Source organism: Lagopus muta, chromosome 15 (genome assembly GCF_023343835.1).
Source record: "Lagopus muta isolate bLagMut1 chromosome 15, bLagMut1 primary, whole genome shotgun sequence".
NCBI lineage: Eukaryota > Metazoa > Chordata > Aves > Galliformes > Phasianidae > Lagopus > Lagopus muta.
In genome coordinates this window covers 8,497,074-8,509,166 of record NC_064447.1, presented here as the reverse complement: position 1 = coordinate 8,509,166, position 12,093 = coordinate 8,497,074, and the positions used below count along the sequence as shown (strand labels likewise).

The window sequence follows — 12,093 nt, the reverse complement described above, 5'->3', positions numbered from 1 at the left end:
ATTATTTACTTTGACTGAAGAAACCGTTGTGTTTAACTAACCCTGTTTTTTGCCAAAATGCTGTCACGGAGAAGCTGCTTTCCCTTCAGGAGCCCTCAAACACGGGCTCCTTTCCAAGCCTTGGGGCTGCGCGGTGCTGCGCCCACAGCCGTGCTCCTGCCCTCCCTGTCCCAACCTCAGCAGCATCTCCCACTGCAGCCCAGTGGTGCTGGGGGCCAGGTGAGCCCCGTGCATTCATTGTGCAGAAGGAGAGCTTCGCTGTGCTCACCGGGCCGTGCGGGGACCCCACGCTCCCATCGCCTGGACTCTTTATTTGGTATTTCTTTAATAATTAGCAGCAGATTTTGTACTTATGTTTGCAATTATCCGAATGCCTCTGGGACGTGTTCTGCTGGATAATTGAATCTCGTTGGTATGTGGCTGTGGAGATGCTGTCGGAGTGAGCTGCTGCCTTTTGGGGTCATGCTCAGATAAATGAGGCTTTCTCCTTTTAAAAAACGAATAGAAACAAAGTGCTTTGCTCTGCTCTCTTCAGCAAAAGCTTTGCTAGTAGCCCATTCTGGGAAGGGAAATGCATTATTATCCCTAATGAATTAGATGTACATTTTAATTCCATGCAGTGGCTCTTTCCTGGGCTCCAGCGACCCCTCCATGTGCCATACCTGCAGCAGCAGCACGAGATGCCAGTGGGGCTGTGCTCCTCAGAGGAAAAGGGAAACTGTTCGGCTTCCAAACACTTCTCATTCACAGAGATTGGGTAAAATTCCTCTGTCGGCACCGTTGTTCCTTGTGGGACCTCAGCTGCTGGGAGCCAGGGCCCCCAGCACAAAGGATCACTGCCAGCTGGGTGCAGGAGGTGCTCTCTACAGATGTCTATGGAAGGATGGCAGCAGGTGGGATGTGTGGCACGTCTGCTTGGTGCCATAGGCACTCCCTAGATGCTCCGTTCCAGCAGAGGGATGGGGGAAGGTTAAGCCCAACTGGCGTCACCACTTCCCCCAAGGAAAAGCACTGTTGTTCCATCTGTACCTGTGCTTCCCTTGGGGCTCTGTGCTGGGGTCACTGCTGGGCATCCACGCCCTGGGGCAGTGATGGCTGTGCCCATTGGCTGCCATGTCTATGTACCATGTCCCCCGGCACAGGGGAGCATCGAGGTGGGCACAAGGCACCAGTGACTTCAGGACACCCCTGGGCACGACATTCCCTCTGCTCCAGCTCATCTGGGCCGTTCAGTGTTTCTTCACATGACAGCACACGAGCGCTGTGTGACGCCAGCAGGGCACGGCGCTGCTGCTGGGGGCTCCTGCCTGACCCACATCCCGCTACCCACAGCCCCCTGCCCACGGAGCCAGTGCCAGCAGCCCCACCATGCCCCCACGCCGCTCTGTGCTTCGCCCCAGCCACAAAGCAGTTAACATGTGTTGATCGCAGCGGCGTGCTCGGCTCCGTGCAGCTCTCGCAGGCAGCGCGATCCTCCCCGGTCTCCAGGGATCTCGTGGCATTTTGCCCAGATGGCATCGGTCTGTGTCTCAAGGACATAACGCAGCGCCTTCGCAGCCTCGCAGCAGCGCCGTGGTGACAGATGAAGCCGGGGCGCTCCTTCGTCTCCTCCGAGAGGGAAGGGAAGCTCCTCGACATGCCAAGGCTGCAGCCGGCCGCTCCCTTTCGCCTCTGCGAATGAGCCGGTGCCCGGTGCCCACCCGGGTTGCAGCGCGTGGGGCGGCGCTGGCCGAGCACGAGGCCCCCCCTGTCCCCGTGGAGCAGCGGGCACCCGGCCCTGTCCTCCCCCACTGGCACCGCAGGTAGGTGTGGGACGGAGCTCGTCCATTGGGGCACTGCTGGCAGAGACACGTGGGCTGGCAATGCCGCTCCCCGGGGTGGCCGCTGCACGCGTTGTGGGGCCTCACAGCCTCATGGAGAGCCAAATGTGGTCTCGATGGCCGCCAGCACGAGGATGGCGCAGCGGTCTGGGGACGACCTGTGAAATGCCTGCAGCATGCGTGCGGTGGCCACGGTGGCACCACGGGCACAAGATTGGTGGTGCCCTTCATCAGCTGTATTTAATTGGTGTATTCTGTTTTCTTGAATGCGCCGTGACGATGGGGCCGGCCCTGCTGCTGCTGTGCACATGGGGATGAGTGGCTCGGGGGGGCTCAGGTCACAGTGGGGGCTGTGCTGTGAGCCCATTGAGGATGACATGGGCACCTCCGAGAGTGATCTGTCGTGGATGGTGGGCGACAGCATTCTGTGTTGCAGCGGGTTGTGGGGCAGCAAGATGTGGGGCTTCAGGGCTCCTCCAAACCCTCCGCTCAGCCCCCGAGGCCCCACATTTCCCTGCTCTGTGTGTAGCTCATTTCATGCCAAATGGAAATGGGGTTTGTTTTTCCTTTTTTTTCCCCCCTTTGCTCCTGCGTGTGGCCAATGGAGTGTTTCCTCGCCGCGTTTCATTACAGCCCGCACCGCTCAGACACCGCTCCCAGCGCTGCCGTGTGCCGGGAATGCCAATGAGCCCACACTGCCACTGCAAAGTGCATTTGTCCTGAATGCAGAATAATTAATGGTTTGGGAGAACCGAGCGAATTACATTGGAGCTGTTGCCCAATTAGTTAAACTAATTGAGAAGCGGGGGCAGCTACGAGAGACCCTGCAGCATCGCGGTGCTCTGACTCCACAGCAGGAATGGGGCCATCCCCACGCATCCCCACAGAGCCCAGCGTTCTTTTTTTGGATGTTCTGCTCCGTTTTCTATCTGTTCCTGTACATACATGTGTGCACATCGGGCGCTCGTGGAGCTGAAGGAGTGGGAGCACGGTGCAGTACCATCACTGCTCTGTGGGCGCTGTGGGGCCGGCCACTCACCGAGCTGTGCTTCCCCCATATGCGCTGTGACAGATTACAGCTTGATAGAGCCACAAACACCGAATAGCAACAGAGGCGTCAATTTAGTTATTAACAAAGGGCAGCATTCAAATGGCGCTGGCGCGGCTCCAAGTTGCCGAGCTCATGAGCGTTTATTAAATATTCATCGAAATCTTGGCATTTCGCTCCCCGCCTGCTTCCCCCCCTCCCGAAATGAGTTGGTTCTAAAGGTTAGGAGCCGGCTTCAAAAAATTAATTATTTCGTTAGCTCGCTATAAATTAGATCTTTACAACGAAGTTTTGGAGGGTCGGTGCGAGTTGAGCCGCGGTGGCACTTTGGGGGGGCAAGTTGGCTCTTCACGTGCGCCCTGACCCCGCCACGTGGCGGCGTGTGACCCCAAATGCTGTGTGAGCTCCAAAAAAAAGAAAGAAAGAGAGAAAGAAAGAAAGAAAAATTTAAATACAAAAACATGAGCGGGTCTGTCTGCTCCTTTCACCTGCCCCTTTGTCACCGAGCCGTACCTGCGGCACTCGGAGCTTCGTGCCACCACCGCACTGCGAGACTCTGCCCTCTGGTTTGGCACCACGGCTCCCCATTTGGTGAGTGCGCTGCTGCTGCCAGCAATTAATTGGTGCAGCTCTCCCGCCGCTGCTCATTAGCATGCAGGGTGCGTGTGGGCGCTTCGTTGCCTGCAGCATTGGCACGGGGCTGCTGGGTGCGGGAGTGCGGCGGGGTGCTGCGGGTTGTGGGGTGCTGCAGGGTATGTGGTGCTGCGGGGTGCTGCTGCTCGTGCAGAGCCATGCACCAAGGGTTGTTGCTCGGTGTCTCTTCCTCCCGCCAACTCCCCGCTGTGCTCCCATCCTGCATCCCTGCTTCCATTGAGATGCTCCCAGTGCTCCGGGCTGGTGGGACCCCCGCAGCTACTACAGCTCATTGCCTTGATGCTGGGATTAGTTCTTTTCCTTCCCCATCCATAAGCACTCGGGATGAGTGTTCGGAGCGCGGGCTGCGCCGCGGTGCTGAGTCCCGGCTGCCGTACGGCTCGGCCATGCCGCGGTGCCCCGCCTGCCCCCCGCCATGCTCACAGCACGCGAGCGAGCAAACGGCCCTGAGGGCAGACGGGATCCATCCTCCCAGTGCCAGGGACTGAGCCCCAGCCTGGAAGAGGCTGCAGGGTCCGGCGGGGTGGCAGGCGCTGTCATTAGGATGCAGGTCCACCGCCATCTCCCTGGAGACCATGGGAACGGAGAGCTCGCGGTGCCGGTGCCTGGCAGCCGCGCTGGGAAGGGGCAGCTGTGCGTCGGCTCTGAGGGCGCCGATGAATTACTGCCCCTGTTCAGGCAGGAGCCTTTGTTCCCCGCGCATTGTCAGCAGAGAAATCGGAGAGAAAAGTAAAATTAATCAGGCGCAGCTCGAGATACGGGGAGACAATGAGCCGAGCGCGTACCGGGAGATAGCACCGCGCGGAGCATCCGCTCCGTTTTAAGCATTAGTGGCGATTTTTTTTTGTCCTTGAACTAATTATCTACAAAAGCTCCTTTGAGCTGACGCCGGGTATGAATTGCCGCGCTGGTGCGGCATTGTGATGGCGGTGATCCCGTATTTAATACGCGGGGCATTCCTGGGTAATCGCTGGCCCCTTTGTGCCGCTGAAGGAAGCCATATGTTTCAGAGACATCCCGAAAGATCTCACGGCAACAACAAAACGGGGATTTCTGCCGCTGCTGAATGTGGCTGCCAATCACCCACGTCCCGCTGCCGGTGCTGTGTGGGTCACCGCGGGTCTGTGTTAGCGATGGGGATGTGCCGGCTGGGCGCTGAGCTCGGCACACTCTGAAGTGCACCGAGGGAACTGATTTTCCTCCTCACGGCAACTCCCTGTCCATTGCAGAGAACTGAGGAGCCTTCTGCCCCTGTTCCCGAGGTTCAGCTTGAGTGCAGTGTGCAGGGTTTTCTCTGTGGGCTTTTCCTTGCTTTTTGCTCGTACTGCTCGTTACACCCAGCCCTTTTGTGCACCGGATTAAAACCCACGGCCCATGACTTCCCAGGGTGTAGCACTGCGATTGGTAGGAATGGATTTCAATCCCTGTGGCCAAATCCCATCCCGTCCCTGTCCCATGGTGCTGACCCCAGCAGCGTGCCCAGCCCCGCTCCACCCTCCCAGCACAGGACAGGACCCGTTCCCATCTGCTCCCTTTGCTCTCTGGGTTCCCCGTCTGACAGCCAACACAAAGCACAGCTCCGTCTTGATTTAGTAAGTGTCTGGAAATGTCATCAAAGACATGATAATAAAATATCAGATGCAGGGAAATGACTAGCCAAAAGGCATTTTAAAAAGCTGAGAGTGTCCATGTAGTAGATTAAGACAGCCATTCCCATCCTGTGCATGTTCTCACCACCCATCCATTGCCTGCATTTGATGTTTTATCACTTCCAAAGGCTCAGCTCGCCCCGCACACACCCTCAGTGCATGCACTGCTACTTACAGGGCAGGCAGAGATGTTGATGGCAATAACTACAGCTGAGTTCTAATGCTCAGAAGTCTCTTGGTAAATTAAAGCCCAGCCCCACACCCAGCGCAATAGGGACAGAGCCAGCTCAGCAGCACAGGGACGGATGTGTTAATGTTTTAATAGGCTGATCACCTCATAAATAATTTGCTCAGTTCTAGAGTAATTGACCCGGTCACAGAGGTAATAAAGGGCTTTCCCTTGGGTTCTTGTTCAAAGGCTGAGCAAACCCTTTCAGAGGGAGCCCTAAGTGCCTTTTAACAATATGTGTTTTATATGGTCACAGTCTGGTACCCTGCTAATTCAGCAGTCACTGCAAACACCATCAGTTCGGCTCCATGGATATTTCAATTAAAATAAAAAAAAAAGAAGAGGGGGAACCAACAGCACCTTCAGCCCCAAGAGCTCTGTGCTGCAACGTGTGGGCACTGCCTTCCTGCAGCTCCACAACCACTGCGCAGCCCCTGGGCTGTGCTCCTGCACCCCACTGCTGCTGGCACTGGGCTTGGCTATGGCTGTGGGTCACTGTACAGCAGCAGGAGCAGGCAGATCCCAGGGCACAGCTTCACCCTCAGACCCCACACACCCATCCCATTCATTTCAATGCATTGAATGCACACACTGTGCTCTTGTATGCTGGGGATTCCTGCCATGTGCTCTTAATTACTGAGTTTTCCTTCCCTCTGATGGGTTTTCCCCTTGTGTGCTGGCTATTCCTGGGGTGTACTGCACATTCCTGATGCATTCTTGCTGTTCTTTCTGCATCCTGTGTATTCCTATTGTGCACTGTGCCCTTCTCCTTGCTGGCACTGGGAGCTGCAGAGCCAAGCTGTGGCCCAAACCATCAGACACAAATGTAGTTGTGATGGAAAGTAAATTTAATATGCTTGCCCTTATTTTTGTAAATTAGTGTAACCGTCAGCTACAGAATAAATGACACCTAATTATGATGGGGCAGCTCGTGCAGAAGCGCAGAGCTGGGAGGCGATCATAGGGAAACACTGTCAGTGATGGGAAATGAACATGATGCCGGCTGTAGGGAGCTGTAATTACCGAGGACTGACACACTGTGAGCTGTTTATGGTAATGAAGCGGTGCATCAAATCAAATTAACCTTAGTTATTTAGCACAGAACGCACCGAGGACTTCTCTCAGTCGATGCCAAACCCAAACCCGGAGCGGTTGCCCTTTGGACCGACAGAGTCAGAAATTTGCTGGGGATGAAGGTGGAGGCAGTGGCTCTCCTTTAGGATGTGTGCATGGCTGTGTGCAGGGTCCTGGGCGATGCAGGGCAGGGCAGGTTGCAGCGCCCTGCGCCCCACAGCCATCCCCGTGTCCCCATGTCACCATGCACTGGGCAGAGCTGGAGCAGGTCAGCTGGAGGAACACTCACAGCGGGATCCCTCCCCCCTGACAGGTGAGTAACCTTTTGGAATAACCCAAATGCTTCATTAAAGATTAACGAGCTTCCAGCAAGGCTCTCCTGCTGCAGGTTGTGCTGCATGGGGAGCGGGCACAGGGAGCACGTGGGGCACAGGGTGCAGCTCATCCCTGTGCACGCTGCTGGGATGGATGAGGAGGGAGGGATTGTTGGAGTGGCTGCGTCCCAGCAGTGCCTGCAGGTTTCCACGGACCCGTTTTGCTGCTGACCATTTTGCTATGAGCTGTGTTGGACTGTTTGGCATTAGGAAAGATTTGCTCGGTGCCCCCCTGCCTGCATGGGCCTCGAGGGGAGCCAAGCCCCTCCTCCAGGAAAAGGAATCCTGGGCAGAACTTCCCGTTGGTTGGAAAACGTGAACTGCATCTGCAGTGAAAGCTCTTAATTCCTCTGTGTAACTCAAAGCTGTGCATATTGAAGAACCCGCCGCCAAATTGACCCTGAGCTGTATTTTTGCATCAGCCTGTGTTTATCTGGTCGGGTTCAGTTGGGACAGCAGGAGCAGCACATCCTGCTGTCTTTGAGCCCTGATGCATGGTGCAGAGTGTGGGGCTTTCTGCTTATGGGTACATTCTGCTTCTTTCTGTCACTAGAGTCCCAGTAGTTAATCTCTATTGTAAGGGAAGAAAGAGAAGAGATTTTCTCTAATTCCTTTTAAATGGCCTCCAAATGAGGGCTCAAGCAAAGATGACTAACGACAGACCTGATTAAACTAATTTGGAAGGAGAAGCTCTGACAGCAGCCCTCCAAGCCCAGGTGTAGCCCTGGGGATGACACACTGCCATCCACGCTGCAGATCTCCTTTGCCATGATATCTGAATTAAGCAAATTCATTGCTTTGTGGTTTTGGTTTGAGCAGAAGATTTCCTTCTTCACTGAAAACGTTTTTGTCTGTTTTCAGCAAACCTTTTACTTCCCACTGCCAGATACAGTCCCACTAATGGGATACTAAACCCCAGTTTGCTAGCAGTCAGCTCTGCACCTCCCATACCTCTCACCAAAGCACTCCCTCTGAACATGCCTTCGCCTTCCAAGAACTGATAACATTAAAATACCCACAGTGTAGAGATATGCAGAGAAGCTCAGTGTCCCATTCCTTCCCCGCAGTACTGGCAGTGATTAATGTGACACCCGTTCTTCTGTCCATCTCGCTTTTGTTTAATTATCACTGTTGCATTGTTTGTGTCTCTGGAGACCCGATCTGGTGGGATTGCCCTGATGGATTATGTATGAAATCCAGGTCAGTGCGTCCAAGTATTACTGCTTCATAATTTGCTGCGCCGCAGAGGCCAATAGAGATGCCTTGTATTATTAATTATACCAATATATTTTCATGAGTAATGTGATTAATTAGGCTGTGTGTATTACAGTTCCAGGCCTGCTCTGTTGTGTTTGTTCTTGGATGGAGGTGGCTGGCTCTGAGCAAGCAGCAAAATCTGCTCCGGGCAGAACTGCCCAGTGCCAGGCAGCATGCACAGCCCCAGCAGCACAGCAGCCCAGGGCCATGGGCAGTGCCGTGGTGGTGGTGCCACGGTGGCAGTGCCAGCACTGAGTTGGCACAGAGCTGCACCAAGGGCACAGCTCTCAGGCTCCAGGCTCTGCTCCCAGTGTGGCACAGCTGAACTTCTCCTGTCTCTTGTTTCCACGTAGGTCCAAGAAGAGTCACCACCCTTTAAGTGCCACGAAGAGGCCTTCCACTCTCCGGTGCAAGAATTCAAACAGTAAGGCAGTGTTTTTTCTTTCTGAGCAGTTGCTGCTGGGTTGCATTTTACTCCGTCAATTTCTTTCCTTCCTGCTGTGTGTTTGATCACAGGGGTCTGTTTCTTTGCTTTTTGACGTAGCTCTGCTCTGGCAGTCACACAAACAATTGTGTCTGGGATGGGTATTGTCCTGTCTGCTCGTGCTGAATTCCTTCCAGCAGTGCTTCGTGCCCTCGAGTTGCAGTTTTCCCATCCAGCTGCCAGCAGAGTACTCATCCCAGTCCCTGCGACTTCTTGGCACCAGGATGCACAAAGGGAGCTAACCCAGTGGTCAGTGCTGCACTGTGCTGGGGCATTGCGGGCACCCTGCCCTATGTTGGAGCACTGTGCGTGGGTCACGGTGAGGAAACCATCCCCTTCCACCTCCCCAGCCCTGCCAGGAGCTCAGCATGGAGGGAATCTTCCTGGGGATAACCTGAACGGCGCTGCGCCGGTCTGTAGCTGAGAGCCAGGGAGGAGCCTCCTTGACTCTGCATTTTACTCCGTGGATTCACCCCTCCTCTAGGACAAGCCGATCATTGATGGGCTTTAGAAACTCCGGTCACAGTCAAAATTAAATCAAAAAATGAACTATTACTCAAAGAGACTCGGAGTTGCCTGAGATTTATATGCTTTGGGCAGCTCGAGCTCCATTTGCTGGATACTTCAGAAGCCTCACCACAAGCACACCGTGACCACCTGCAATTTCACACCGCTATAAGCTCGCTCTCATTGAGATTGGGGAGATGAAAAATGTCTTTATTAAGGGAAGTCGCAGGTCCCTGATTGGCTGCTAAGTACGTTTTAATGTGTGGGGTGAGGGGTGCGGGGCTGGAGGTGGCATGGTGGTGCCTGAGCTCCTGTGAGAGCCTGGTGGGAGAACTCCAGATGAAGGATTTAGCTGCATTTTTTTGGCTGCTTGGACTGTCTCGAGCTGGTGGATGGCTCTTGCTTCAGGGCAACATGGGCTGTGCACCCTTGGACAGGCTGTGAGTGTGCATGCCTCCACCCATGTGGTGCTGCAGGTCCTCCTTCTGCTGCCTTTAGCTGCCTGTTTTGCTCCTTGACCATAAAACCGTGGCAGACCCATTGCCAGGTTTCCTCCCGCCCCCCTGCCCCAGGACTCACGGAGCTGCTCTGGAGGGAGCTCTCACTGTGCTCCTTGCAGTTCCAGGTGGTTCCTGCCGGGCAGTGGCTGTGCACAGACACCCCTACACGCGGGTGCCTTGTGCTGTCCGTGTGCTCCATTTCGTATTCCCTGCTCTCCTACCACTGAGCCGTGCCCTGCTTGCCTCCCCCCGTCATTGCTGCATCCCAAGCAAGTCCTGCACGCTGCAGACAGAGCCACGGGGGCGGCTGCTGCTTCCTGCTGCTCCTGTTTCCCCAGCACACCGCTGTGGGTATCCACCCCAGAATGGTCTTTTATTCCCGCGTTTGTGTCTTTACTCCAGGAATCATGCACTGAACCTGGAGCGAAGTCAAGCACGGAGCCTCCTCCCAGCTCATCCAGCAACACGTTCACAAAAGGCCCTGTTATTATCCCCACGTCCACACACTCTAACCCTGTAATTAGATGCTTAGGCTATGATTGCCCCATTGTCCGCTGGATGGGTTTAATCATTCTTTCCTCCTACAGTGGCAATTTTGTCCCAATTAATTATTTCAGTTTGAACAGCAATAGCTGGTTGAGTTTAGAGAGAAATTAAAAGGGTAGAGCACAATAATGAAGAGCGAGCTAACCAGGGAAAAGCTGCAGACAAGGCTGCTGCTCTATGCTCTCCACCGAGGGCTGGAGCACCTCCTTGCCTGCACATGGCAGCAGGGCTGTGTGTTCATCCTCAGGTCCAGCAGAAGGTGCTGCTGCAGCCGTGGTGGCCGTGACAGCAGTGGTGGCTCCAAGGTGAGTGGCAGTGCAGGCAGAGCAAAGAGATGAGGGCAATGCCACAAATTAGGGTCAGCCTATGGCTATCAATGGCAGCTCTCTGAGGAGACAGTTCTGCCGAGGCTGTGCTCCCTGCACTCCTATCCTGTGCCCAAACCCCCCATTTATTCACTTTATCTCCCCATTTATTCACTCTTGGCCACACAGTGGCAGAGCCCTGCAGCTCCCCAGCACTGCAGCATGTGTTTTGGTGGTTCTCAGAGGGATAGGTGCTGTTCTCTGGGTGATTCGGGATGCAATTGAATTGGGTTAAAAAAAATAAAATACAAATGTTAAGGTTATACAAGGTTTTGAGGGGAGAGGGGGAAAATATTCATGCCTTTCAGGAGTTACAAAAATGCTGCCTGTGCAATTCATGTATAATTCAGTGAATTCCAGAGTAGTTTGAATATTTAAATTATGTATGATCAAAGCAATAAAGAAATCTGCTTTTCCTCACTCCGAGCCCCCAGACGTAATGCTCCCAAGCGGCCCCTCCCCAAAATGCAGCTTCTCGCCTCCATTGTGCCTCATTGCTGCAAAGAAATTGAGTTTGTCTGGAAAAGTGCAGTGCTGAGTGCGGCCACTGCTCCCCAGCAGCCAAAGGTGGGCAGGTGGGGGCAGCCCCACAGCATCCCAACCCCACCTCATCTCTGTGCTGTGACTCCCAGGTGCAGGGGAGGTTCTGGCTGGAGCTGGGGCTGGGGCTGCAGCTCCCCCAACAAACCGAATGGGGAAAAAAGCAAAAGGGGGGGAAAATGGACAGAATGCTGCCTCTGCCCCTCCCTCTGGCTCCTGTCCAGATGCTGTAAATTTTCATTGGTAATCTGTAATTTAATGATCTATTCCTAAGAGAAAATTAGTCAATTTACAAAAAAAAAAAAAAAAAAAAAAAAAAAAAAAAAAAAATCGCTGTTAATTTAAGCATAATGGTGGGAGAGCAGTGTGAGTGCTGCAGCCATCCTCAACCTTTGCTATTCCCTCTGCTCAGCCCTGCAGAGGGCAATTACAAGGCAGAATCTTAGTAATACGCTGAGGTCCATTTGAAATCTCCCAGCAAAGACTGCAGAGAGGTTCCCGGGGGCATGAAAAGCAATTTCCTCCTGGAATAGGAGGTGGTTCTGAGCTGGAGCATGGCTCAGCTGAATGAAGGTGCTGAGACCTGGAGAGCAGGAGTCCTGTGCTGGGGATGGCAGTGGGCACATCCCAGTGATGTGAGCACACCCCAATGATGTGGGCACACCCCAGCAATGTGGGCACACCCCAATGATGTGAGCACACCCCAATGATATGAGCACACCCCAGGGATGTGGGCACACCCCTCTGGTGGGGGCAGAGCCTGAGCAGTGAGGTGGAGGCCTTCCCTTCCACAGGTATTGAGATGGATGGCGGTGGCTTTGCTCATTAGAGCCTGTGGCAAAGGGTAGGTGCTGGAAGTCTCCGCTGTGGGGAAGAGCTGCAAGGGAGCTCATTAACTTGAAAAATTGGGTCCAGAGGGCTCATTTGTCTGATATCAGTTCTGTGTTTTCTCTAGTAAAGTAGAAAATGAGGGAGGGGGATCTGAGCCGCCCCTCAGTGACTGACTCTTTGATTTAGCCCTTCCTGATCCATGTCCTTTCTTTCAA

The 12,093-nt window shown here is 54.2% G+C and overlaps 1 long non-coding RNA gene across 1 annotated transcript; it reads left to right on the top strand.

The window, feature by feature from the left end:
* The first annotated feature begins 1,551 nt into the window (after positions 1 to 1,551).
* Positions 1,552 to 11,154, top strand: LOC125700737 (uncharacterized). The gene is made up of 3 exons (XR_007380034.1): positions 1,552 to 1,802; positions 8,459 to 8,529; positions 9,999 to 11,154. It is a non-coding gene; the product is annotated as an uncharacterized LOC125700737 (long non-coding RNA).
* Positions 11,155 to 12,093: the final 939 nt, after the last annotated feature.